Source organism: Phoca vitulina, unplaced genomic scaffold (assembly GCF_004348235.1).
Source record: "Phoca vitulina isolate PV1807 unplaced genomic scaffold, GSC_HSeal_1.0 scaffold103, whole genome shotgun sequence".
Lineage (NCBI taxonomy): Eukaryota > Metazoa > Chordata > Mammalia > Carnivora > Phocidae > Phoca > Phoca vitulina.
The window spans coordinates 822,160-845,723 of NW_022589806.1; the positions used below are offsets into that span (position 1 = coordinate 822,160).

At 37.0% G+C, this 23,564-nt stretch overlaps 1 protein-coding gene across 3 annotated transcripts in view; it reads right to left on the minus strand.

The window, feature by feature from the left end:
* Positions 1-23,564, minus strand: part of IL1RAPL2 (interleukin 1 receptor accessory protein like 2) — a 1,179,835-nt gene that overhangs the window by 559,868 nt on the left and 596,403 nt on the right. The window lies entirely within an intron of this gene.

The following is a 23,564-nucleotide window of genomic DNA, read 5'->3' on the forward strand; positions in this document are numbered from 1 at the left end:
TTTTTAAAGATTTTATTTATTTATTTGACAGAGAGAGACACAGCGAGAGAGGGAATACAAGCAGGGGGAATGGGAGAGGGAGAAGCAGCCTTCCCGCAGAGCAGGGAGCCCGATGCGGGGCTCGATCCCAGAACCCTGGGATCATGACCTGAGCCGAAGGCAGACGCTTAACGACTGAGCCACCCAGGCGCCCCTTTATAAATTCCTTTTATAAAATCTTTTATAATTTTCATCTTTACAGTCATATTCCATCCCTTCATCGTATTAACCCTTACTTTTATACATATATAAGTTTTACTTTCTTTAAAATTTGGGAACACGTTCTTCTAACAGACCAAAATATGCCCCAAATCTAGTGTGTGGCACTGATCTATGCACCAGCCTGATCATATTTGATCATATTCTGGTTTTTTGTTTGTTTGTATCTTTTTCTTTTTTTTTTCTTTGCCTTTCTTTTCCCCCGGTTTCAGGTCTCTTCTGATTTGTTTAGTGTATATTTTTGGGGGACGTTGTTACCCTGTTAGCATTTTGTTCTCTCATTCATCTATTCTCCTCTGGACAAAATGAAAAGACAGAAAAAATCACCTCAACAAAAAGAACAAGAGGCAGTGCCGACTGACAAGGACCTAATCAATACGGACATTAGTAAGATGTCAGAACTAGAGTTCAGAATGATGATTTTAAAGATACTAGCTGGGCTTGAAAAAACCATAGAAAATATTAGAGAAACCCTTTCTGGAGCAATAAAAGAACTAAAATCTAACCAAGTCAAAATCAAAAAGGCTATTAATGAGGTACAATAAAAAACGGAGGCTCTAACTGCTAGGATAAATGAGGCAGAAGAAAGAATTAGTGATATAGAAGACCAAATGATGGAAAATAAAGAAAGTGAGAAAAAGAGAGATAAACAACTACTGGATCATGAGGTCAGAATTCGAGAGAGAAGTGATACCATAAGATGAAACAATATTAGAATAATGGGGATCCCAGAAGAAGAAGAAAGAGAGAGAGGGGCAGAAGGTATATTGCAGCAAATTAGAGCAGAGAACTTCCCTAATTTGGGGAAGGAGACAGGCATCAAAATCCAGGAGGAACAGAGAACCCCCCTCAAAATCAATAAAAATACATCAACACCCCGACATCTAATAGTAAAACTTACAAGTCTCAGAGACAAAGAGAAAATCCTGAAAGCAGCTTGGGACAAGAGATCTGTAACCTACAATGGCAGAAACATTAGATTGGCAACGGACCTATCCACAGAGACCTGGCAGGCCAGAAAGGACTGGCATGATATATTCAGAGCACTAAATGAGAAAAATATGCAGCCAGGAATACTATATCCAGCTAGGCTGTCACTGAAAATAGAAGGAGAGATAAAAAGCTTCCAGGACAAACAAAAACTAAAGGAATTTGCAAACAGGAAACCAGCCCTACAAGAAATCTTGAAAGGGGTCCTCTAAGCAAAGAGAGAGCCTAAAAGCAACATAGACCAGAAAGGAACACAGACAATATACAGTAACAGTCACTTTACAGGCAATACAAGGGCACTAAATTCATATCTTTCAATAGTTACACTGAATGTAAATGGGCTAAATGCCCCAATCAAAAGACACGGGCTATCAGATTGGATAAAAAAAACAAGACCCATCTCTCTGCAAGAGACTCCTTTTAGACCCAAAGACACCCCCAGATTGAAAGTGATGGGGTAGAAAACCATTTACCATGCTAATGGACACCAAAAGAAAGCTGGGGTGGCAATCCTTATATCAGACAAATAGATTTTAAACCAAAGACAGTAATAAGAGATGAGGAAGGACACTATATCATACTTAAAGGGTCTATCCAACAAGAAGATCTAACAATTGTAAATATCTATGCCCCTAACATGGGAGCAGCCAATTATATAAGGCAATTAATAACAAAACCAAAGAAACACATCAACAACAATACAGTAATAGTGGGGGACTTTAACACCCCCCTCACTGAAATGGACAGATCATCTAAGCAAAAGATCAACAAGGAAATAAAGACTTTAAATGACACACTGGACCAAATGGACTTCACAGACATATTCAGAACATTACATCCCACAGCAACAGAATACATATTCTTCTCTAGTGCCCATGGAACATTCTCTAGAATAGATCACACCCTAAGTCACAAATCAGGTCTCAACTGGTACCAAAAGATTTGGGATCATTCCCTGCATATTTTCAGACCACAGTGCTTTGAAACTAGAACTCAATCACAAGAGGAAAGTCAGAAACAACTCAAATACATGGAGGCTAAAGAGCATCCTTCTAAAGAATGAATGGGTCAACCAGGAAATTAAAGCAGAATTTAAAAAATTCATAGAAACAAGTGAAAATGAAAACACAACTGTTCAAAATCTTTGGGATGCAGCAAAGGCAGTCCTAAGAGGAAAGTATATAGCAATGCAAGCTTTTCTCAGGAAACAAGAAAGGTCTCAAATACACAACCTAACCCTACACCTAAAGGAGCTGGAGAAAGAACAGCAATTAAAGCCTAAACCCAGCAGGAGAAGAGAAATAATAAAGATCAGAGCAGAAATCAATGAAATAGAAACCAAAAGAACAGTAGAACAGATCATCAAAACTAGGAGCTGGTTCTTTGAATGAATTAACAAGATTGATAAACCCCTGGCCAGACTTATCAAAAAGAAAAGAGAAATGACCCCAATAAATAAAATCATGAATGAAAGAGGAGAGATCATAACCAACACCAAAGAAATACAAACAATTATAAGAACATAGTATGAGCAACTCTATGCCAGCAAATTACATAATCTGGAAGAAATGGATGCATTCCTAGAGATGTATCAACTACCAAAACTGAACCAGGAAGAAACAGAAAACCTGAACAGACCTATAACCACTAAGGAAATTGAAGCAGTCATCAAAAATCTCCCAACAAACAAAAGCTCAGGGCCAGATGGCTTCCCAGGGGAATTCTACGAAACATTTAAAGAAGAATTAATACCTATTCTTCTGAAACTGTTCCAAAAAATAGAAATGGAAGGACAACTTTTGGCCTCATTTTATGAGGCCACCATTACCTTGATCCCCAAACCAGACAAAGACCCCAACAAAAAGGAGAATTACAGACCAATATCCCTGATGAACATGGATGCAAAAATTCTCACCAAATACTAGCCAATAGGATCCAACAGTACATTAAAAGGATTATTCACCACGACCAAGTGGGATTTATCCCTGGGCTGCAAGGTTGGTTCAACATCCACAAATCAATCACTGTGATACAATACATTAATAAAAGAAAGAACAAGAGCCATATGATCCTCTCAATAGATGCAGAAAAAGCATTTGACAAAGTACAGCATCCTTTCTTGATCAAAACTCTTCAGAGTATAGGGATAGAGGGTACATACCTCAATATCATAAAAGTCATCTATGAAAAACCCACAGCAAATATCATTCTCAATGGGGAAAAACTGAGAGTTTTCCCGCTAAGGTCAGGAACACGGCAGAGATGTCCACTATCATCACTGTTATTCAACAGAGTATTAGAAGTCCTAGCCACAGCAATCAGACAACAAAAAGAAATAAAAGACATCCAAGTTGGCAAAGAAGAAGTGAAACTCTCACTCTTTGCAGATGATATGATACTTTATGTAGAAAACCCCAAAGACTCCACCCCAAAACTGCTAGAACTCACACAGGAATTCAGTAAAGTGGCAGGATATAAAATCAATGCACAGAAATCAGTGGCATTCTTATACACCAACAACAAGACAGAAGAAAGAGAAATTAAGGAGTCAATCCCATTTACAATTGCACCCAAAATCATAAGATACCTCAGAATAAATCTAACCAAAGAGGCAAAGAATCTGTACTCAGAAAACTATAAAATACTCATGAAAGAAATTGAGGAAGACACAAAGAAATGGAAAAATGTTCCATTCTCATGGATTGGAAGAACAAACATTGTGAAGATGTCAATGTACCTAGAGCAATCTACATTCAATGTAATCCCTATCAAGATACCATCCACTTTTTTCAAAGAAATGGAACAAATAATCCTAAAATTTGTATGGAACCAGAAAAGACCCTGAATAGCCAGAGGAATGTTGAAAAAGAAAAGAAAAGCTGGCGGCATCACAATTCCGGACTTCCAGCTCTATTACACAGCTGTAATCATCAAGACAGTATGGTACTGGCACAAAAACAGACACATAGATCAATAGAGCAGAAGACAGAGCCCAGAAATGGACCCTCAACTCTGTGGTCAACTAATCTTCAACAAAGCAGGAAAGAATGTCCAATGGAAAAAAAGACAGTCTCTTCAACAAATGGTGTTGGGAAAACTGGACAGCCACATGCAGAAATGAAGCTGGACCATTTCCTTACACCACACACAAAAAGAGACTCAAAAGGAATGAAAGACCTAAATGTGAGACAGGAATCCATCAAAATCCTAAAGCACAACACAGGCAGTAACCTCTTTGACCTCAACCACGGCAACTTCTTCCTAGAAACATCGTCAAAAGCAAGGGAAGCAAGGGCAAAAATGAACTCTTGGGACTTCATCAAGATAAAAAGCTTTTGCATAGCAAAGGAAACAATCAACAAAACCAAAAGACAACTGACAGAATGGGAGAAGATATTTGTAAATGACATATCAGATAAAGGGCTAGTATCAAAATCCATAAAGAACTTATCAAACTCAACACCCAAAGAACAAAGAATCCAATCAAGAAATGGGCAGAAGACATGAACAGACATTTCTGCAAAGAAGACATCCAAATGGCCAACAGACACATGAAAAAGTGCTCAACATCACTCAGCATCAAGGAAATCCAAATCAAAACCTCAGTGAGATACTACCTCACACCAGTCAGAATGGCTAAATTAACAAGTGAGGAAACAACAGATGTTGGCAGGGATGTGGAGAAAAGGGAACCCTCCTACACTGTTGGGAATGCAAGCTGGTGCAGCCACTCTGGAAAACAGTATGGAGGTTCCTCAAAAAGTTGAAAATAGAGCTACCCTATGTTCCAGCAATTGCACTACTGGGTATTTACCACAAAGATACAAATGTAGGGATCCGAAGGGGTACGTGCACCCCGATGTTTATAGCAGCAATGTCCAAAATAGCCAAACTGTGGAAAGAGCCAAGATGTCCATCAACAGATGAATGCATAAAGAAGAAGTGGTATATATATACAATGGAATATTATGCAGCCATAAAAAGGAATGAAATCTTGCCATTTGCAACGACATGGATGGAACTGGAGGGTATTATGCTGAGCGAAATAAGTCAATCAGAGAAAGACATGTATCATATGACCTCATTGATATGAGGAATTCTTAATCTCAGGAAACAAACTGAGGGTTGCTGGAGTGGTGGGGGTTTGGAGGGATGGAGAGGCTGGGTGATAGACATTGGGCAGGGTATGTGCTATGGCGAGCGCTGTGAATTGTGTAAGACTGATGAATCACAGACCTGTACCTCTGAAACAAATAATGCATTGTATGTTAAAAAAAAAAAAAAAAAAGAAGATAGCAGGAAGGGAAGAATGAAGGGGGGAAAATCAGATGGGGATATGAACTAGGAGAGACTATGGACTCTAAGAAACAAACTGAGGGTTCTAGAGGGGAGAGGGGTGAGGGGATGGGTTAGCCTGGTGATGGGTATTAAAGAGGGCATGTGTTGAATGGAGCACTGGGTGTTATACGCAAACAATGAATCATGGAACACTACATCAAAAACTAATGATGTAATGTATCTTGTTTACCATAACATAATTTAAAAAAATAAATAAATAAAACATACCAGAAGAATCCAGAGGTCTCTCTCTAACTTCCATTTATACAATATGTTTATACTACAAAATCTTAAGTTTTATTTCAGAATTTGAGTTTATGTAAATTTTTTATATCACCAATGCTGACTGATTAAAATGAAACTAAATAAATTAGGGAACCTTTTTCATATCTAAAAGCAGAAGCAGGGTGCCTGAGTAGCTCAGCTGGTTAATTGTCCCACTTGATTTCGGCTCAGGTCATGATCTCAGGGTCATGGGATTGAGCCCAGCATCGGGCTTCATGCTCAGCAAAGAGTCTGCTTATCCTTCTTCCTCTGCTCCTCCTCGATCTCTCTCTCTCTCTTTCAAATAAATTAAATAAATAAATAAATAAATAAAAGCAGAAGCTCAGATAAAATGCCTCAGGACATACTTGAAACTTTCTTTTTTTAATTTAATTTTATTTTATTATGTTAGTCACCATACAGTACATCATTAGTTTTTGATGTAGTGTTCCATGATTCATTGTTTTTGTATAACACCCAGTGCTCCATGCAGCTTTTCTAAATGGTTCCTTCAATTGTGTTATTCTCATTTCAAATGCTTTCTTTGTAAATCCCAGAACTATCTGATGATCAGTAAACTAAAACAAAATTTGTTTTTTGACATTTTTGAAATGTCAATTGACTGCTATGCAATAATATCACTTAATCAATATACCACCCTTGGATAATATTGTCCTACTGGAAACATAAGAACTATGAACTGATATAATTCAAATTCAGGGAAGGGAAGCAAATCAATAAATAAACAAGATCTGGATGGTGGCCATGTAAGTCGGAATTCACTAAGGAGTGTGTAACAACTCATGTGCTGAATCAACTAGAGGAAAAAAATAGAATTAAAAAAATAAAACAATTTAAAAAAATAAAAAAATAAACAAACAAGATCTTAGGCCTTTTGGTGAATTCCATTCCTTCAAAATTATTACAAAAGTAAGAAAATTGTATTGAAAAATACCCTTGACCTTGCTGGAAAGGAGACTTTTAGATGAGTGCAAGATTAAGCACATATAACTAGAAACAAGCAGTGTTAATGATTTAAAAGAACAAGAAGAGAAAAAGAAAGAAGAAATAAATTATTAATATCAGAAAGAAAATAGAGGATATCACTATAGTTCCCATGATATCAAAAGTATAAAGAATAAATACTACAAACAACTCTGTGCCCATAAATTTGATAACCTAGATGAAATGGACCAATCTCTTGAAAGGCACAGTCTGCCAAAACTCATACAAGACAAAAGAGACATATGAATAAGGCCTATGGCTGTTAAAGAAATTGAATCAATAATTAATAACCTTCCAAAATATAAAACATCAGGCCCACATGGATTCACTGGTGAATTCTACCAAATATTTAAGGATGAAATTATACAAATTCTCTACAATCTCCTTCAGAAGATAAAAGCGGAGGGAATATTTCTTAACTCATTCTACGAGGCCAGCGTTACCTTAATACCAAAACCAAAGAGATTACAAGAAAACTATACACTGAATGTCTTTCATGAACATAAATGCACAATCCTCAACAAAATATTAGGAAATCAAATTCAGTAATGTATAAAAATAATTATACACCACAACCAAGTGGGATTTATCCCAGCTATAGAAGCTGGTTCAAAAATTTAAAAATGAATTAATGTAGTTCATCATATTAACAGGCTAAAGAAGAAAAATTACACGACTATATCAGTAGATGCAGGGAAAGCATTTGACAAAATCCAACATCATTTATGATAAAATCTCTCAACAAACTAGGAATAGAGGGAAAATTCCTCAACTTGGTAAAGAGTATTTATGAAAAACCTACAGCTAATATCATACTTAGTGTTAAGAAACTACAAGATTTCCTACCAAAATTAAGAATAAGGCAAAGACGTCCCATCTCACCATTCCTATTCAACACCATACTAAAACTCCTGGCTAATGCAATAGATATGAGAAGAAAATATCTGACTGATTCAGAAGGAAAATATAAAAATATCTTTTTTCATGAATGTATGATTGATCTGTACAGATAGATGATCTATGCAGAAAATCTGAAAGAGCTGACAAAACCTGAAACTAGTAAACAATTATAACATGGTTCCAGGATATAAGGTTAATACACAAAAATCAATTGCTCTCATATATGCCAGCAATGAAAAAGTTTTTAATTTGAAATTAAAAACATGATACTACTTACATTAGAAACCCCCAAAACGTCACACTTAGGTATATATCAAACAAAGTACCTACAAGATTTACATGAGGATAACTACAAAACTGAGAAGAACAAATTTGGAGGACTGATGCTACCTGACTTTAAGACCTACTTTAAAGCTACAGTAATTAAGACACAACACATAGGGGTGCCTGGGTGGCTCAGTCCGTTAAGCTCAGGTCATGATCCCAGGGTCCTGGGATCGAGCCCCACGTCCAGCTCCCTGCTCATCGGAGAGCCTGCTTCTCCCTCTCCCTCTCCCTCTGCCTGCCACTCTGCCTACTTGTGCTCTCTATCTCTCTGTCAAATAAATAAATAAGATCTTTAAAAAAAAAGACACAATACATAAACACATCAATGGAACAGAATATCAAGCCTGGAAATAGACCTACATAAATATAGTCAACTAATCTTTGACAAAGAAGCAAAGGCAACACAATGGAACAAAGAATGTCTTTTCAGCAAATGGTACTGGAGTGCCTGGGTGGTTCACCGATTAAGCATCTGACTCCTGGTTTCAATTCAGGTCATGATCTCAGGGTTGTGAGATTGAGTCCCGTGTAGGGCTCTGTGCTCAGCGGGGAGTCTTCTTGAGATTCCCTTCCTTTCCCTCTCCCTCCCCTTCTGCCTCTCTCTCTCTTTCCAGCAAATAAATAAACCTTTAAAAAAATAAAATAATAAAAAATAAATATAAACAAATGACATTGGAACAACTGGACATCCAAATTAAAAAAAAAAAAATGAATCTAGCTGCAGATCTTTATACCCATCATGAAAACTAATTCAAAATGGATCTCAGAACTAAATGTAAAATGCAAAACTATAAAATTTTTAGAAAACAACATAGGAAAAAACCTTAATGACCTTGGATATGGCAATGATTTTTTTAATCAACATCAAGGACATGATCTATGAAACAAATAACTGAAAGCTAATAAAATTAAAAACTTCTGCTCTACAAAAGACAATGTCAAGAGAATTAGAAAACAAACCACAGACTGGGAGAAAATACTAGAAGACACATCTAATCAAGGACTGTTATCCAAAATATACAAAGAATTTTTAAAATTCAATAAGAAAACAAACAAAAAATTAAATAGGTCAAAGACCTTCATCAAAGAAGGTAAGATATACAGATGTCAAATAAACATTTGAAAAGATATATATCATGTCACCAGGGAAATGCAAATGAAAACAAACATGAGCCACAACCGTACACCTATTAGAATGGCCAAAATCCAGAACACTGACAACAGCAAATGTTAGTGATGGTGTGGAGCAACAGAAACTCTCATTCATTGCTGATGGGAATGCAAAATGGTACAGCCACTTGGAATATAGTTTAGTAGGTTTTTTTTTTTTTTTACAAAACTAAACATACCCTTACCATATGATCTAGCATTTGTGTTCTTTGGTATCTACCCAAAGGAGTGGAAAAATAATGTCCACACAAAAGCCTGCACATAGATGTTTACAGAAGTTTTGTTCATGATTGCCAAAATTTGGAAGCAACCAAGATATCCTTTAGTAGATGAATGTGTAAATAAACTGTGGTATATCCACACAATGGAATATTATTAAGTGCTAAAAGGAAATGAGCTCTCAAGCCATGAAAAGATATGGAGGAACATTAAATGCATATTACTAAGTAAAAGAAGCCAATCTTAAAAAGCTACATACTGTAGGATTCCAACTATATAACATTTGGAAAAGGCAAAACTATGGAGACACTAAAAAGATTGGTGGTTCCCAAGGGTTGGGAGGAGGGATGAATAGGTGGAACACAGAGGACTTTAAGGGCAGTGAAATACTCTATATGATACTATAATGATGGATACATGCCATTATACATTTATCCAAATCCATAGAATGTAGAAGAGTGAACCACAATGAAAACTATGGACTTTAGGTTATAATGATGTGTCAATGTAGGTTAATCAATTGTAGCAAATGTTCACTCTGGCATTGGATGCAGATAATAGGGTATGCATGTGTGGGGGCAAGAGATATATGGGGAATTTCTGTACCTTCCTCTCAATTTTGCTGTGAATCCGAAACATCTCTAAAAAATAAAAGCCTTTAAAAAAGAGCAGGACGGCCAAAGCTCTGATCAATTTCTTAGTATTATCATTTTTATGAAGAGCTGCAACATTTCAGATACATTCAAATGACATTCACTGAACATCTGCTATGTGCCATGTTGATTATATATATATATATGGTAAAACAGATATAAACTTAACATAATCATAAAAATATCTGTGCTATTTAATAATGCTGCAATAAAAATAGAAACAAAAGAAATGAACAAAGGGGAAAAAGGAGACAAACCAAAAAACAGACTCTTAACTATAGAGAACAAACAAATGGTTACCAGAGGGAAGGTGAGTGGGAGGATAGGTGAAATAGGTGAAAGAGATTAAGAGTATACTTATCTTGATGAGCACTGAGTAATAAGTAGAACTGTTGAATCACTATATTGTACACCTGAAAATAATGTAACATTGCATGTTAACTATTTTAGAATTAAAATTTACAAAGAAAGGGACTTGCCCCAATGGGGAGACCTCAAAAAACAAACAACAAAAATATCTGTGCTATGGTAAGATGGGGAAACACAGATCTTTTGAAAAATTCACTTTTATCCTTTTTAGTCTACAAGAAAATAATCTTATCTAGAGTTGTGAAGAGTTAGGGTTTTTTATTTTTTCAGTTTGTTTAAACGAAAAGTGTCATCATTCAAAGATGATATCTCTAGTCTATAAGAATGTCAATATACTAGGTTTGAGTTTATGTACATTTTTTTCTATTAGGCAGAAACTTGATTAATAAACAAACAAGGATTTATTGGAGGTATAAACAGAGAATACTTTTTTAACCATTCTCTCCTGCTGACATGAACACTCAGGCTTCGGCATGACACTGATTATCTCCAACCCAGAATTATTCAAACATAATTTCTGTATGGTTCATGATGCATTCAGAAAAAAGGTCAACCCACAGACTTGAACTGAACTGGATCTGAGTAGCTCACTGCTTGAGAATGTGGCCTCTGAAGGAAGAGAGTTTTCGGTTCAAATCCCAGCTCTCTCATATCTTAATTATGAATCTCTGGACAGGTCACTGAACTTCATTTTTGCATATGCAAAATGAAAATTAAAGAAAAGTTATCCATAAAAGATTATTATATTACACAAGTGTTAAGAACTGTGAGGATATGTGATTTTACCATACTTGCAAGCTAACAAGTTAGGCTGACAGTTTCATGGGTATTGGTAGAAGACAAGAGACTACTGGGTCAGAAACAGATAGTTAATTATTCACAGCGATGAAAGTAGCCAAAGTATCCGCATTTGTGATGCTTCCCTAACAATCCCTATAGGACAATACACAGAGGGCCAGATGACACCTGTACAAGCAGTGGATTGTGTTAAAGTAGAAGAATCCCAAGTTTAGAATACACAAATCTTTTATAATGGGTCATAAGCATGCCTGCCCTTTGCTCCAAAGGGAGCCACTATCTTTATTTTCTGAGGCTGTAAGCAAACCTGCCCTTTGCTCTGGTGAAAGACACTATTTTCTAGCTTTTGTGACTGTTCTCTATATATAAATCCTTAAAAAGGTAATCTGGGGAAAGAGATAGTGAGTGCCTCTGCTCATAAAACATGCAGAAGTGCAAGAGACCCATGGAGAATTGTCTTCCAACAATGGGATAGTTCATTTAAGATGCTTAGCACAGTACCTAGCTCATGGTAAGTGCTCAATAAAAATTAACCCTTTATAACATCATCACCACTATTAATACATTATCTACTGACACCACTATTAATACATTATCTACTGACTCCCAAGCCAAACTGTAATTTAAATCAAGATGTTTTGTTTTTTGTTGTTATTTAAAAAAGAGAGCAGCCAATGAACCAGGTTACAGTAGAAATTATATATATATTCTAAAAACTACTTGCTTAAGATAAAATTTTATCATCAAAATATCATGTACCCTGAATTCAAAACAAAGTATAATTTATTTGGGGGTTGAGCATTTAAGTCAGGTACCTAATCAAGAAAAAATTATATATATATGATAATGCATTCATAGATAATTGAGAATTACTGATCTTTCCAGCAGTAAGTTCAAGTAACCATTCTCAAGGAAAGTAATAGCAATCTGCCACCTAAGGGTACAAGTAGCTAGTTCAAAATCTGTCTGCCAATAACTGACTGAGATGTAGTAAAGGTAAGGAAATAATCAAAGTAAATTCAAAACATTCCCTGCTATCACCATCATCCCCAACATGGTATGAGTGACCCCTGCTTTACTGTTTGGTTGAAGACAACTTTAAGAGAATCAATCTGCTTCAATCATACCACAGCCAAAATGCTCTTCAGAAATCTATGGAGAACCCTGTTGTTTCTGTTAAAAACAAAAACAAAACTCTTCCTCTAGAAACTCTTCCTCAACCAATCTCACTGACTCTAATAACTATTTCTTACTTCTTCACTGCTTATTTATATCACACTGATATTTTTATATCTGGTAATATGTTGTTTTGTAATTATTCCTATAGTATTCACAAAGGTTTTGCTTTATTGCCTGAGTTACATTTCAAACTCTTCAAAAGCACAGTTTTCTTTATATATGGTTATCTTCCTCCCCATACAGTAGATGTCAGAGTATTATTCTTGTCTTTGTGTTGAAATTTTATGTTAATTGTCTTAGCAACTACGCTGTCATACCCTATGACACCAAGATCTAGTTTCCGACTCCTGCCTACTCACTATAGCTGTCACTATCAAAGATCTTGAAAGACTTGTCAACATTCAAAATTTCTGCATGCTGCTCTAACATCACTCTATGACCCACTATCATTTGGCTTCTGCCCCATCATTCTATTGAATTTCTATCACTAATCTAACTAAGGATATCTTATTAGCCAAATCTAATGGCTTCTTTTTCACCCTTGTCCTATCTGACCTCTGTATATTATTTGACACTTGAAAATTTTCCTTCAACTTTCTGAATCTCTTCTTACTTCTAAGATATCTCTCTTATGATTGCCTACTTCTCTAATCATTCCTTATTACTATATTACTGTCTTTTCTTCCTCAACCTATTTCCAAAAAAGTTTCCCATCTTCCCCCAGGCCTCATGATTCCTTCTTCCATTTTGTTTGTTTATGTTCTTCTCTCCCTCCAACATTCATCTCCAGCACTAAGTGTTCTAGCACTAAGTTTCAACCACAAACTAAGTGCTAAAGACATCCAGTCCTATAAGATTTTTCTCCATTTCTGTCCTCTCCTAAGATCTAGCCAAGTATATCCATATGATTGTCATGAAGGCACTTATCAGTCCCAAACTGAAGTTATTTCTTCCCTATAGTCTGTTCTTCCTCCTATAATATTTATTATGATTAGAGGCATCACTAATCACACCACCTAGTTTCTCAAGTCAGATGCCTAAAAATCATCCTCCTCTCCACTTCCCCATACGTATTCCCTATATGCAACTGTTTAACAAGTTGTGTTAATTCTGTTTCAAAATTCTTTCCTTATCTGATATCTCACCTACGTCCTGCCACAGTTCAAGCTGTTATCATGTTTTGTCTGCACGATTAAAGTAGCATCTTAACAGGTTTCCCTGTCTTCATTTTCTCTTCTCCAAAAGAGATGACTTACTAGTGGGAGAATAGAAGATGGTGACAGAGTCAACTGGGATATTTACAAAACAAACTCCACAACTAAAAAGAGAGAAGCCACATCAAAGAAGGTAGGAAGTACAGAGACATGTTTTAGGGGAGAAGTGGATTGCAGATGCTGTGGAGGAGAGGGAGCTGTGGTCATAGAGAAGGGCAAGAGAGAGTAGAGCACATGGAGGAACATACAAGGAGAACATTTCCCTAAAGTCATTGCCTGGAAAAACAAGAAAGGCTGATTTTCATGAGTTCTTGCAACCAGTGAGGCTTAAAGCCTGGAGTTTTCAAGGTCAGTGGGCTTGGCTGGGATAGAGCCGAGAGGGCACTGCATTGCTCTTGGAGAGAAGGAAGGCAAATAACTTGGAGGTGGGCAATGTGGAAACAGCAATCTGAAAAATGCCTGGGACACACAGCAGGGAGATATTTGCTCTTCTTGGAACACATCCTTGAGAGGCAGCATTCATGGAGATGCCCCTCTGGGGACAAACGAGCTGGCTGCTGCCATTTCCCTCCCCAGACCCTCAGCATAAACACAGAGCCACCTGTAGGAAACAGCACAGCACCAACGCCAGCTGCCTAACTTGCTTACATCAAGCCCCAACACCTTACACTCTGGTGGATCTGTTCTTCTCAGTCAAGCTTGCCTCAGTCCCAGTGCAGCAGGCCTCTTCCCCAGAAGACCAGCAGAAATCCCAGCCCACACCACATCTCCTTACCAGAGATTTCTGCAGGGCTTCAGTTCTAGTGGAAGAAGTGTCAGGTCTCATTTAACAAGCAGTCCAGAGCACACCTAGTTTAAATTCACCACATTCTGGCCAAGGACCAAACACTGCCAACTGCAGGCAAGAAGAGCCTCTGTAGATGAATGGTCCGAAGGAAAGAGCAGCCAGAACACAACAGCAAAGCACATGCAGTACACATGGGAAACACACCCTGATGTGCCAGACCCTGGGCATTACATGAGCTCTTCTTTATAAAGCCATTACTCTCAGGAGCAGGAAACATAACTGGCTTTTCTAACACAGAGAAGAAGGCAGAGTCTTGGACAAAAATGCCATGACACAGGAATTCATCCCAAATGAAAGAACAAGATAAGGCCATAGCAGAGATCTAAGTGAAACAGATATAAGTAACAAGCCTAATGGAGAATTTAAAGCAACAATTATAAGGATATTTGCTGGACTTGAGAAAAGAGTGGAAGACATCAGGGAGACTATTACCACAGAGATAAAACAGTTAAAGAAATCAGTCAGAAGTTAAGAATTCAATAACTGAGATTGGAAATAGGCTTCATGCAATGAACAGTAGAATGGACGAAGCAGAGGAACAAATCAGTGATATAGAAGACAAAATAATGGAAAATAAGAAAGCTGAACAAAAGAGAAAAAGAAGAATTATGGAACACGACAACAGACTTAGGGAACTCAGTGACTCCATAAAACATAATAACATTCATATTATAGGAGTCCCAGAAAAAGAAGAGAGAGAAAATGGGGCAGAAAATTTATTTGAGGAAATAATAGCTGAAAACTTCCCTAGCCTGGGGAAGGAAACAGACATCCACATTCAGGAGCACAGAGAACTCCCATCAAAATCAACAAAAGCAGGCCAACATCAAGACATATTGGGATTAAATTTATGAAATATAGTGATCAAGAAAAATTCTTAAAAGCAGCAAGACAAAATAAATCCTTAACTTACAAGGGCACAACCATAAAGCTAGCTGGAGATTTCTCAACAGAAATGTGGCGAACAAGAAAAAAGTGACATGATATATTCAAATTGCTGAATGAGAAAAATCTGTAGCCAAGAGTACTCTATCCAGCAAGGCTATCATTCAGAATAGAAGGAGAGATAAAGAGTTTCCCAGACAAACAAAAACTAAAGGGGTTTGTGAACACTAAACCACCCCTGCAAGAAATATTAAAGGGGACTTTTTGAGTGGAAAGGTAAGACCAAAAGTGACAAAGACAAGAAAGGAACAGAGAAAATCTCCAGAAACAACAACAAAACAAGTAATAAAATGGCACTAAATACATATCTATCAATAATTACTCTGAATATAAATGGATTAAAAGCTACAATTAAAAGACATAGGGTGTCATAACAGATAAAAAAAAAAAAAGATCCATCTATATGCTGCCTAAACAAGACTCATTTTAGACCTTAAGATACTTGAATATTGAAAGTGAGGAGATGGAAAAACATTTATCATACAAATGGACATCAAAAGAAAGCCAGGGGGGAGGGCGCCTGGGTGGCTCAGTTGGCTAAGCGATTGCCTTCGGCTCAGGTCATGATCCTGGAGTCCCAGGATCGAGTCCCACATCGGGCTTCCTGCTCAGCAGGGAGTCTGCTTCTCCCTCTGGCCCTCCCCCCTCTCATGCTCTCTCTCTCAAATAAATAAATAAAATCTTTAAAAAAAAAAAAGAAAGCCAGAGGGGAAAACTTATATTGGACAAACTAGACTTTAAAATAAACACTTAACAAGAGATGAAAAAGGGCAGTATATCATAATACAGGGGACAATCCAACAAGAAGATCTAACAATTGTAAATATTTATGCACCCAACATGGGAGGACCCAAATATATAAAACAACTAATAACAAACATAAAAGGAACTAATTGCTAATAATACAATAATAGTAAGAGTCTTTAACACCCCACTTACATCACTGGACAGATCATCTAAACAGAAAACCAACAAGGAAACAATAGCTTTGAGTGACATTCTGGACCAGATGAACTTAACAGATATATTCAGAATATTCCATCCTAAAAGAAGAGTTTACACATTCTTTTCAAGTGCACATGGGACTTTCTCCAGAATAGATCACATATTAGGTCACAAATCAGGCCTCAACAAACACAAAAAGACTGAGATCATACCATGCTTATCTTCTGACCACAACTCTATGAAATTTGAAGTCAACCACAAGAAAAAATTTGGAAAGACCAAAAATAAATGGAGGCTAAACAACATGCTACTAAACAGTGAATGGGTCAGGGGCACCTGGGTGGCTCAGTTGGTTAAGTGTCTGACTCTTGGTATCAGCTGAGGTCATGATCTCGTAGTTGTGGGCTTGGGCCCCACATTGGGCTCTGTGCTCAGTGCAGAGTCTGCTTCTGATTCTCTCTCCCTCTCCCTCTCACTCATACACACACTCTCTCAAATAAATAAATAAAATCTTTAAAAAAAAACTATTAATGGGTCAACCAGGAAATCGAAGAAGAAATAAAAAAAAAAAAGATACATGGAAAGAAATGAAATGAAAACACAATGGTCCAAAAAATTTGGGATGCAGCAAAAGCATTCCTAAGAGGGAAGTTTATAGCAACACAGACCTACTTCAAGAAGAAAGAAAAATCTCAAATATACACCCTAACATTAAACTTAAAGTGCTAGAAAAAGAACAACAAATGAAGCCTAAAGCCAGCAGAAGGAAGGAAATAATAACGATTATAATATATAATAGTTATAATAAAATAATATATTTTATAGTTTTTTTAAGATTTTATTTATTTGAGAGAGCGAGAATGAGAGAGAGAGAGAGAGAGAGAGCACATGAGAGGGGGGAGGGTCAGAGGGAGAAGCAGACTCCCCGCTGAGCAGGGAGCCCGATGCGGGACTCGATCCTGGGACTCCAGGATCATGACCTGAGCTAAAGGCAGTCGCCCAACCAACTGAGCCACCCAGGTGCCCCTAAAATAATATATTTTAAAAATATATATGCTAAGTGAAATAAGTCAAGCAGAGAAAGACAATTATCATATGGTTTCACTCATATGTGGAACATAACAAATAGCATGGAGGACCACAGGGGAAGGGAGGGAAAACTGAATGGGAAGAAATCAGAGAGGGAGACAAACCATGAGAGACCCTGGACTCCAGGAACCAAACTGAGGGTTACAGAAGGGAGGGGGGTGGGGAGATGGTCTAACTGGGTGATGGGCATTAAGAAGGATATGTGTGGTGATGAGCACTGGGTGTTATATGCAACTAATGAATCGTTGAACACTACATCAAAAACTAATGATATACTTATATGTTGGCTAATTGAGCATAATATAAATAATAATAATAACAAATTAAAATATATAATTAAAATAAAAAAGATTATAATAAAATAGAAATAAATGATATAAAAACTAAAAAAATAATAAAACAGATCAATGAAACCAGGAGCTGGTCCTGTGAAAAAAAATCAATAAAATTGATAAACCTGTAGCCAGACTTATAAAAAAGAAAAAAGACCCAAACAAATAAAATCACAAATGAGAAACGAGAAATAATAACTGACACCACAGAAACACAATTATAAGAGAATATTATGAAAAACTATATGCCAACAAATTGAACAACCTGGAAGAAATGGATAAATTCCTAGAAACATATAAACTACCAAAACTGAAACAGTGAGAAATAGAAAAATTGAACTGACTGATAAACAGCAAAGAAATTGAATTAGTCATAAAAAATCTCCCAACAAATGAAAGTCCAGGGCCAGGTGGTTTCACAGGAGAATTCTACCAAACATTTCAAGAAGAGTTAATACCTATACTTCTCAAACTATTCCAAAAAATAGAAAAGGAAGAAAAACATACAAATTCATTCTATGAGGCCAGCCTTACCCCAATACCTAAACCAGATAGGCTCCACTAAAAAAGAGAACTACAGGCCAATATCTCTGATGAACATGGATGCAAAAATTCTTAATAAAATACTAGCAAACCAAATCCAAACTACATTAAAAGAAGCATTCACCAAGATCAAGTGGGATTTATTCCTGGGCTGCAAGGGTGGATCAATATTTGCAAATCAATCTGATACACCACATTAATAAAAGAAAGGGTAAGAACCACATGATCCTCTCAATAGATGCATAAAAAGCATTTGACAAACTACAACCTCCATTCATGATAAAAACTCTCAACAAAGTAGGTTTAGAGGAAACAAACCTCAACAAAATAAAGGCCATACATGAAAAAGCCACAGCTAATATCCTCAATGGGAAAAAAAAAAACTGAGAGCTTTTCCACTAAGGTCAGGCACAGGACAGGAATCTCCACTCTCACCACTGTTATTTAACATAGTACTGCAAGTCCTAGTCACAGTGGTCAGACAACAAAAAGAAATAAAACCCAAATCAGCAAGGAAGAAATCAAACTTTCACCATTTGCAAATGGCATGATACTCTATATGAAAACCTGAAAGACTCCAACATAAAATTGTTAGAACTGATGCAATTCAGTAAAGTTACAGAATATAAAATCAACGTACAGAAATTGGTTGCACCTCTACAGACCAATAATGAAGCAGCAGAAAGAGAAATCAAGCAATCAATCCTATTTACAATTGCACCAAAAACCACAAGATACCTAAGAATAAACTTAACCAAAGAGGTGAAAGACTGGTACTCTAAAAACTATAAAACACTGATGAAAGAAATTGGAGATGACGTAATGAAATGGAAAGACATTCCATTCTCATGGATTGGAGAACGAACATTGTTAAAATGTCTATACTACCCAAAGCAATCTACAATCACTGTCAAAATACCATCAGCATTTTTCACAGAGCTAGAACAATCCTAAAATTTGTATGGAACCACAGAAGACCCTGAATAGCCAAAGCGACCTTGAAAAAGAAAAGCAAAGCTGGAGGATTGCAATCCCAGGCTTCGAGTTATGTTACAAAGCCGTATTGATGAAAACAGTATGGTACTGGCACAAAATAGACACATAGATCAATAGAACAGAATAGAAAACCCAGAAATGAACCCACAACTATATGGTCAATTAATCTTCAACAAAGCAGTAAAGAACATTCAATTGGAAAAAGAGAGTCTCTTCCACAAATGGTGTTGGGAAAACTGGACAGAAACATGCAAAAGAATGAAACTGGACCACTTTCTTACACCAGATGTAAAAATAAATTCAAAAAGGATTAAAGACTAAATGTGAAACAGGAAACCATTAAAATCCTAGAGTAGAACACAGGCAATAACTACTTTGACACTGGCCATACCAATTTCTTTCTACATATGTCTCCTGAGGCAAGGGAAACAAAAGCAAAAATTGAACTATTGAGGCTGCATCGAAATAAAAAGCTTCTGCACAGCAAAGGAAACAATCAACAAAACTAAAAGACAACATTTGGAATGGGAGAAGATATTTGCAAATGACATATCTGAGAAAGGGTTAGTATCCAAAATCTATAAAGAACTTATCAAACTCAACACCCAAAAAATGAGTAATCCAATTTAAAAAATGAGCAGTAGACATCACTGATCATCGGGGAAATGCAAATCAAAACTACAATGAGATACCATATCACACCTGTCAGAATGGCTGAAATCAACAACCCAAGAAACAACAGGATGTGGAGAAAAAGGAACTCTCTAGCACTACTGGTGGGAATGCAAATTGGTGCAGCCAGTCTGGAAAACAGTATGGAGGTTCCTCCTCTATTTAAATTTAAAATAGAACTACCTAAATAGAACTACTTATATTTAAAAATAGAACTACCCTATGATCTAGCAATTGTACTACTAGTTATTTACCCAAAGAATTCAAAAATACTAATTCAAAGGGATACAAGCACCCTGATGTCTATAGCAGCATTATCTACAATAGCCAAATTATGGAAATAACGCAAATGTCCACAGACTGATGAATGGATAAATAATGTGATACACACACACACACACACACACACACACACATACATACACACACAAAATCAAATATTACTCAGCCATAAAAAAGAATGAAATCTTGCCATTTGCAGCATCATGGATAGAGCTAGAAAGTATTATGCTAAGTGAAGTAAGTCAGTCAGAGAAAGACAAATACCATATAATTTCACTCATATGTGGAATTTAAGAAACAAAACAAACAATCATGGGGTGGGGAAGAGAGAGAGACAAACCAAGAAATAGACTCTTAACTATAGAGAACAAACTGATGGTTACCAGAGGGGAGGCAGGTTGGGGGACAGGTGAAATAGGTGATGGAGATTAAGGACTGCAGTTGTGATGAGCACTGGGTGATGTAAATGGAAGTGATGAATCACTATATTGTACACCTGAAACTAATATTACACTGTATGTTCACTAACTGGAATTTAAGTAAAAACTTAAAAAAAATGACTTATTTTAATCTTCTAAAAGTATTTATAAGCAGAAATGGAAGAATGGTAGCATACAGATACAAGTGATCACAAGCTGAAGTCCATGTTTACAGTGTTATGGAAGGAATAAAAAAGGGTAAAAAAATGTTCTGAGGCCAGAAGTAGAGGTGGCCAAGGAGTACACAGGTCAGCTGCTATAAAACCATCAGTGAGAGTGGAGAGTGGTAAGAAGAGAACTGTCTTCAGCACCCTGTTCTTGCTCTATATCTTCCCCCTCAATTATTTCAACCACTACTTAGAACCCAACTTCCATTTTTCAATACTGTATCTCCAGCCCTGATGTCTTTCCTAAGTACTAGACTCATATATCTAACTGCCTGTGGGGTATCTCTATTAGGATGCCCCACAGCTATCTCAATATCAATATGTGTACAGGTGAACTCCCTCCCAAACAGCTTCTCTTTCATTCTCCATCTAAGTCTACAGCATCACTATCTATTTAGTTCCCTGTATCAGAAATCTGGGAATTACCCTAATTTTCTCATCCCTGTCCCTAACAGTCCTATGAATTCTATCAACCAAAGAGCTCTCTACACTCTTCTCTCCATTCTGACGTCCACTGCCTTAGTTTACATATTGAATTACCGTGACATCCCCCTAATGGATCTCCCTGACTCCAGTATCTCTGCTCTTTCCTTGCCATTCCAATTTCTACATTATCTCCTGAATGATCTTTCTACAAAAGTCACTGTTGAACAAGCCAAAACATGAACCCTTTCCATTTAAGACTAATAATTTAAAATACACAAACTGAAATGGAAAAAAAAAAGATAACATTTAAAAAAGAGTTAGAGATATTTGAAGAGGGATATTGAAAGTGGATTAGTTTGTTCATTATTCTCTATATTATTGATCATGCATTCCTGTGGAATTCTTGCTCTCTACAGTTTTCTGCTCTTCGTTACTTTGTCTGTAAATTCTTGTTGCTGTGGTTTCTCTGGACTCAATAATATCCATCTCTTCAACCTATGTAATCTCTTGTGTTCCACATTCCTTTGTCATTCCATGGAAACTATCAGTAGGCACTAAGCTGAGAGAATGGTAGAGCTCAAATTATTTCCCATTTCTCAGAGACCATTGTCGTTCACTCTCTGATGTCCAATGTCCTCTGAACTGTTGGTTAAATATTTTCTTTTATTTATTTTTTCCCCACTTGGGAGGATAAATTGAGCCTCTTTTCTGTACGTGCCAGAAACAGAAATCATCCAAACGTCAAACTTTTGAAGTTACTCTTTGAGGACCTTTACTTAATAAAGTTTATTGGTCTCAAAAAAAAAAATAAAATAAAAAATGAAAAGAGAGCTAAAATAGTGGGATTTAAAACTCTGGGATTTAACCACCTTCTTAAGTAATATTTTGATGCCTGATACATTATTTTTTTCTATCTGACTCAAGACACTTAGAGAAGAAATGTCATCTATTTCAATGTCGTTCATAGAACAAAACATAATTCCCATATAATAAATAGTGAATTTCTGATTTTTTTCAAATAGAAAAATAAATTAAAACCCAAAATGAGTGTATCTCTGCATGGCCAGTACCTTCAGTGCATAAATGATGGCACAGAAAAGAGAATGAAGAGCGTTAAATTAGAAAGGTAGACTAAAGTGAGATTCTAATATTAGGCCAAGGAGTGTGTCACAGGAAGCAATCAAATATTTTTAAGCTTGAAAGTAGCATAATACTAGGAAAGATTAGGAGTTAGAAAGAGATTAAAGTTAGGGAGATTATTTAGGAGGCAATGCGGGCATTCTCTAAATGGGAATGGATGTCAATAGAAGTTTCTGAGGTAGTAGCAACAAGACTTGGGGACTGATTTGCTATGTTATTAAAGACAAGCGGTTTTGACAGTTTTGAGGTTTCCATACTGAACATAGGAATATAGGAGGAGAATCATCTCTAGGTGGAAAGGGTGAACATTTGGATTTTGGATATCTTTGGGATATGCAGGAAATATGAGTCTAGACCCGGAGTTGGCAAACTATAGGCCAAATCCTCCCAGCTGCCTATTTTTATACAAAGTTTTACTGCAATATAGCCATGCTTATTTCTTCAACTATTTTTTATGACTGCTTTTAGGCTACAAGTAGTTGGGACAGAGATCTTTTGCATACAAAGCCTCAAATGATTACTACCTGGCCCTTTACATAAAAAATTTTCTGACCTTCATATTCCAGTCCAGGAGTGTCTGGAAGAGGAGATACAGAATCTTCCTGGCGGCGGTGGGGGGGGGGGGGGGGGGGGGGGGGGGGGGGGGGGGCGGAGGGGGGCAGAAGGGGGGGAGCTTTTTCTGTTCTAGAACATTCCACCTCGGGGAGGGGCGGGGCCCCTGATGTGGAACAAACCATTATGGTGGGGGTGGAGAGTGGGGATGAAACTTTTTGTTCTTGATTATATTCTCAGTTCTGTCTTTTCTGACCACTCCTGTTGTTTCCTGCCTTCAGAGACTTTCAACAATGTAGCGGGTTCTCTTATGTCCCAGAGTTTGGGAGGAACCTTCCTCACACATTCCCTCCCACCCCCACTGTCTCTGGAAGTTGGAACAGTCCCAGGGTAAAAGCCTCGAGGGTTGGCGTTGAGACTTCCTTTCCTCAGAGCCCCTAGCGGGAGAGAGGTGCGCTTTCTCTT